This window comes from Bison bison, unplaced genomic scaffold, assembly GCF_000754665.1.
Source record: "Bison bison bison isolate TAMUID 2011002044 unplaced genomic scaffold, Bison_UMD1.0 scf7180017864231, whole genome shotgun sequence".
NCBI classification, from domain to species: Eukaryota; Metazoa; Chordata; class Mammalia; order Artiodactyla; family Bovidae; genus Bison; species Bison bison.
The window spans coordinates 587,973-594,444 of record NW_011494803.1 but is presented as its reverse complement, the minus strand read 5'-3'; the positions used below and the strand labels follow the sequence as shown (position 1 = coordinate 594,444).

Below are 6,472 nucleotides of genomic sequence, written 5' to 3'. Positions count from 1 at the left end.
GTATCTTTTTTTGGTGGGATCCCACATTCTCCTGCGGACAGTTGTTCAGCAGCTGATTGTGATTTTGGTGTTCTCGCAGAAGATGAGCACACGTTCCTCTAGTCCACTATCTTATTCTCTTTCGAGAGACTGTTAAAAGGTATAAACTTTCAGCTATAAGATAAATAAGGTCGGAGAATCTAATGTAAAACATGGTGATATAATTGATAACACTGTATTATATAACTGAAATTTGCTAAGAGAGTAGAATTTAACTTTTCTTGCCAAAAAAGTGGGGGATATGTGAGGTGATATATGCATTAATTAATTAGATGGAAGAAACCCCTTCACAATGTATATATGGATCAAATCACCATGATGTATACTTAAATATCTCATAATTTCATATGTTAATTATATCTCAATAAAGCTGGGGGAAAACACACACACACACACACTCACACACAAAGCAACTAGATGTTGGGATAGGAAAAAAAAAATGCCAAGGGCTTGAGTAAACATTTCACCAAAGAAGACATACAAATGGTCAACAGCATATGAAAAGATGCTCAGTATCATTAATCATTAAGGAAACAGAAATCAGAATCACAATGAGATAACAGCTATGACTCCTAGGATGGCTACTATCAAAAAAATAAAAAAGGAAGGAAAGGAGGGAGGGAGTGAGGGAGAGAGTATTATTTAAGAAGAAATGATGAAAATAACAAGTGTTGGCAAGGATGTATGCCCCTGCTTATCTCATAAAGCACACAGTCCACAGAAAAGGTGCTCCTGTGTTTCTCTGTTCCTTCCTACTCCTTTTAAGAAGTTTCTCAGATGCTTATTTACTGAGAAAGTAAAGATGACAGTGTCTTTTCAACTACAGAATCTTACGAATGAGTTATCGAAGCAGCTTCACCATCATCACTCAGTGGTCCTGGCCCTCCTTACCACGCCTCAGCTCCCTCTCACAGGTGCTGCAGCGTGACAGTAACTGACGTGATGGTAACTATGCTAACACGTCCCATTCAAATGACTAACATTCTAGGCCGGTCTCCGCACTGTCTCTTCACCGCCTGCCTCCCTCGTCCACATACAGAAGAATCAGTGCACCGGAAGGAGTGAATGTAATGGCACACGCCCTGTCAGAATTCCTGACAGTGACTATCATGCAAAATCAGGGCATTATGAAGCTTATAAATGCCAAATAGAAACTCAGGATGAGAAGAACTCCTAGAAGCTCAGCTATCTTTTCCCTCTTGCCTTCCCAATAAGACTGCATTGAACTATCCCAAGAAAAATTTAAAGGTGTTCTTCAAAGTGCTTCCAAGTGTATTAATCTGGGTAGACCATGAAATACCAATGGGACCAATAGCACCCAAAATGGGGCAAAAATTGGTCCTTGGTGAGTAGATGAGGAGCAAAACAAACCTACTGTTTTTACTAAAAACGCACAGATGTACCTACATTACATAAACAGAAATACACCATCCATTCAGTTCAGTTCAGTTCAGTTGCTCAGTCGTGTCCAACTCTTTTCGACCCCATGGACTGCAACACACCAGGCCTGCCTGTCCATCACCAACTCCCGGAGTTCACTCAAACGCATGTCCATTGACTTGGTGTTGCCATACAACTGTCTCATCCTCTGTTATCCCCTTCTCTGCCCACCTTCAATCTTACCCAGCATCAGGGTCCTTTCCAATGAGTCAGTTCTTCACATCAGGTGGCCAAAGTATTGGAAGTTTCAGCTTCAGCATCAGTCCTTCCAATGAATATTCAGGACTGTCTCCTTAAGGATGGACTGATTGGAACTTCTTGCAGTCCAAGGGACTCTCAAGAGTCTTCTCCAACACCACAGTTCAAAACCATCAATTCTTCAGTGCTCAGCTTTCTTTATAGTCCAACTCTCACATCCATACATGACTACTGGAAAAAACATAGTTTTGACTAGATGGACCTTTGTTGGCAAAGTAATGTCTCTGCTTTTTAATAAGCTGTCTAGGTTGGTCATAATTTTTCTTCCAAGGAGCAAGCATCTGTTAATTTCATGGCTGTAGTCACCATCTGCAGTCATTTTAGAGCCCAAAAATATAATGTCTGTCACTGTTTCCCTTGTTTCCCCATCTATTTGCCATGATCTTAGTTTTCTGAATGTTGAGTTTCAAGCCAACTTTTTCACTCTCCTCTTTCACTTTCATCAAGAGGCTCTTTAGTTCTTCGCTTTCTGCCTTAAGGGTGGTGTCATCTGCATACCTGAGGTTATTGATATTTCTCCTGGGAATCTTGATTCCAGCTTGTGTTTCATCCAGCCCAGCATTTCTCATGATGTACTCTGCATATAAGTTGAATAAGCATGGTGACAATATACAGCCTTGACGTACTCCTTTGTCTATGTGGAACAAGTCTGTTGTTCCATGTCCAGTTCTAACTGTTGCTTCTTGACCTGCATACAGATTTCACAGGAGGCAGGTCAGGTGGCCTGGTATTCCAATCTGTTGAAACATTTTCCACAGTTTGTTCTAATCCACACAGTCAAAGGCTTTTGCATAGTCAATAAAGCAGAAATAGATGTTTTTCTGGAACTCTCTTGCTTTTTCGATGGTCCAGCTGATGTTGGCAATTTGATCTCTGGTTCCTCTGCCTTTTCTAAATCCAGCTGAACATCTGGAAGTTCACAGTTCATGTACTGGTGAAGCCTGGCTTGGAGAATTTTGAGCATTACTTTGCTAGCGTGTGAGATGAGTGCAATCGTGCAATAGTTTACATTCTTTGGCATTGCCTTTCTTTGGGATTTGAATGAAAATTGACCTTTTCCAGTTCTGCAGGCACTGCTGAGTTTTCCCAATTTGCTGGCATGTTGAGTGCAGCATTTTCACAGCATGTTTCAGGATTTGAAATAGCTCAGCTGGAATTCCATCACCTCCACTAGCTTTGTTTGTCGTGATTCTTCCTAAGGCCTGCTTGACTTCACATTCCAGGATGTTTGGCTCTAGGTGAGTGATCACACCATCGTGGTAATCTGGGTCATGAAGATCTTTTTTGTATAGTTCTTCTGTGTATTCTTGCCACCTCTTCTTAATATCTTCTGCTTTTGTTAGGTCCATACCATTTCTATCCTTTATTGAGACCATCTTTGCATGAAATGTTCCCCTAGTATCTCTAATTTTCTTGAAGAGATCTCTAGTCTTTCCCATTCTGTTGTTGTCCTCTATTTCTTTGTAGTGATAACTGAGGAAGGCTTTCTTATCTCTCCTTGCTATTCTTTGGAACTCTGCATTCAAATGGGAATATCTTACCTTTTCTCCTTTGCTTTTCACTTCTCTTCATTTCACAGCTATTTGTAAGGCCTCCTCAGACAACTATTTTGCCTTTTTGCACTTCTTTTCTTGGTGATGGTCTTAATCCCTGTCTTCTGTACAATGTCCCAAACCTCCACCCATAGTTCATCAGGCACTCTGTCTATCAGATCTAATCCCTTGAATCTATTTTTCACTTCCTCTGTATAATCGTGTGAGATTTGATTTAGATCATACCTGAATGGTCTAGTGGTTTTCCCTACTTTCTTCAGTTTAAGTCTGAATTTGGCAAGAAGGAGTTCATGATCTGAGCCACAGTCAGCTCCCCGTCCTGTTTTTGCTGACTGTATAGAGCTTCTCCATCTTTGGCTGCAAAGAACATAAGCAATCTGGTTATGGTGTTGACCATCTGGTGGTCTCCATGTGTAGAGTCTTCTCTTGTGTAGTTGGAAGAGGATGTTTCTATGACCAGTGCGTTCTCTTGGCAAAATTCTATTAGCCTTTGCCCTGCTTCATTCTGTACTCCAAGGCCATATTTGCCTGTACAAATACACCACACCTGTAGTATTAAAATTTCATGAAGGGTCTTGGTATGCAATACCCCCGGAACATGGAAAACGACTGGAAAGACTAGCTCAAGGTTTTTTCCCAAGCAGTTCTCAAGGGTGTGATGCATTTCTTCGCCACAAGATGACACTGATATCTCCCTCAGTATTAAAGAAATACAGCATTCCCTTTGACAAGATCACCCAGGAAGCTGGAGAATTTATGATCACTTTCCCATATGGCTACCATGCTGGTTTTAATCATGGTTTCAACTGTGCAGAATCTACAAATTTTGCTACTGTCAGATGGATTGACTATGGGAAAGTTGCTAAATTGTGCACTTGCAGGAAAGACATGGTGAAAATTTCTATGGATATCTTTGTGAGGAAATTTCAACCAGACAGATACCAGCTTTGGAAACAAGGAAAGGATATATACACCATTGATCACACAAAGCCTACTCCAGAATCCACCCCTGAAGTAAAAGCATGGCTGCAGAGGAGGAGGAAAGTAAGAAAAGCATCCAGGAGCTTCCAGTGTACTAGTTCTCACTCTAAGAGGCCTAAGAATGAGGAGGATGAGAAACTGTCAGCTATAGTTGGTGGGGCAGAGGGACCCACTCCTGACCCGGATCCAGGTGATCTCAAGGATGATGGAAAGCCAGAAGAAGCAGTGAAACTAGCAAACACAGAAGCACCTTCAGAGGGAGAGGCCTCTGTTAGCAGGATGCAGCTGGATCATAATTTGTCAGATAATATCAGATTCTCGGGAAACGTCTGCCTAAACACATCTGTAGCAGAGAAAATCAAAGCTGAGGCTGAACAAACTTGTGCTGCAATTCCACCTTCAAATCTCAGCGAGGCTGACGAGTCCGTATTTAGTGGCCAAGTGACATCCGAGGAATCAGAACCATGCAAGCTTCCATGGCCAAAGTCACCTGAGTCATACTCCTCTGTGGCAGAGAGTAGCAATGCTTTGACTGAGGGAGAAGAGAGTGATGTGGAAAGCCGTGGGAATGGCCTTGAACCTGGGGAAGTCCCAGCGGTCCCCAGTGGCCAGAGAAATGGCTTCAAAGTCCCCAGTGTATGTGACAGTGTCAATTTTTACCGTATTTATTGTGTTGTCAAGGCTTTTTCTGAAAACAGCATGCTATGCATGGAAATCTTGCTGTAGGGCAGAAATAGCATCTTACATTTATAGGTCTTAATCTATTTCCTTCAATGACTGAGAGGTAAGCTTTCTGCGAGCTCTGGCTAACCTGGTGATAATTCAGAGAACATGGAACTTGTGGCCATGTGTTGGGGTTTAATTTTCTTTCTTTTTTAGTTTTTCTAACATTAGACTCTTTGTTTTGAGATCTTTGTAGATTTATATGCAGTGGTAAGAAGTAGTGTAGCAAGATTTTATAAACCCAGTTTCCCTCAGTAGAACCTCCTTGGAAAACTAGGATAGGACAGCACAGTGATACTGACATTGATATAGTCAAGACACAGAATGGTTCTGTCACCTGCAATATTAGCCAGACTGGAAATAATTCACCTGCAAGACTCTCACCTCTTTCTGCCAGTGTTTAATATCTCTGGGTCCTAGGTTTCTCTCAACCTCTGTTTTAACATTAGTGGTCTTCTGGTTATGCTTTTCCCTGATTCTTGCCTCATGGACTCTGAATCTAGGACCAGGCTGAACCTTCTGTCTCTACCCATGCTGGAACCAGGCCTTCTGCCACTTGGAAAACTCAAGATCCCTCTTGATTTCCAGCTTCCTCATTCTAACCCTTTGCAGAAGGCCTCCCTGTTTCTCCTATGTTCTTGTATGATGTTAATACTATATGCTTTCAGCATAAACTGACTGTGAGTATGTCAGCCAAGCTACAATTGTGTGTTGTGATTGTCATAATTTGGTGACCTCTTTTGACCTGAACAACTTGATAAAGGAGTTCAGGTGGATGAATAAGGGAATCCTCAAATGTTTGAGCTGATAAATTGTGCTGGCTGCTGCTGAACAGACCCAGTTCTGGATTGCTCCTGCTCATTTTAGCTCAGAAGAAGCCTTTTGTATTTTTGAGTAGCAAGAGAGAGTAAATAAAGACGTCAATTTGGAATGCCCTATTTGTAAGTAGTTTTAAAATGTCCAATAAAATGTAGATAATTTCCTAATTTCCCTCAATAACTTTTTATCATTTTTTATGCATGATTGTCCTACTGAAGTATAAAATATTTCTCAGAAACACCTGAGAAACAGAAAGTTATGATCTAATTTATTCGAAAAGGTAGCTGAGAAATTTGAACATAGTATTCACATACCAGTAAACAAAATTTACAACTTAGTTTCATGTATGGATTATTTGTAGCTGGATAGATACTGGGATTCTAGACTGGTGAATAAGTCAAATACCTGTTTTTATTTGGTCTGATTCTTTAAACTAGAATGGAACTGAAAATAACTTTTCTGTTCCCTTACTGTTAACCTTCATCTTTATCATTTCACTGAACAAAGCCTGACTGGCCAGGAAGGCAAGTGCTGTTGTTGAGGGCTGAGGACTTGGTTTGCACTTGTCAGAAATAGCTGTGTGGTGTTCTCTTCTCATCCCATTTTGTCAGACTTCTAAGTCCTTCTAAGTCATACAGACCTGGTTCATTTTTGTGTAG

General features: G+C 41.0%; 1 pseudogene; it reads left to right on the top strand.

Moving 5' to 3' along the window:
• The first annotated feature begins 875 nt into the window (after nucleotides 1-875).
• LOC104993060 lies at nucleotides 876-6,440 on the top strand (annotated as a pseudogene).
• Nucleotides 6,441-6,472: the final 32 nt, after the last annotated feature.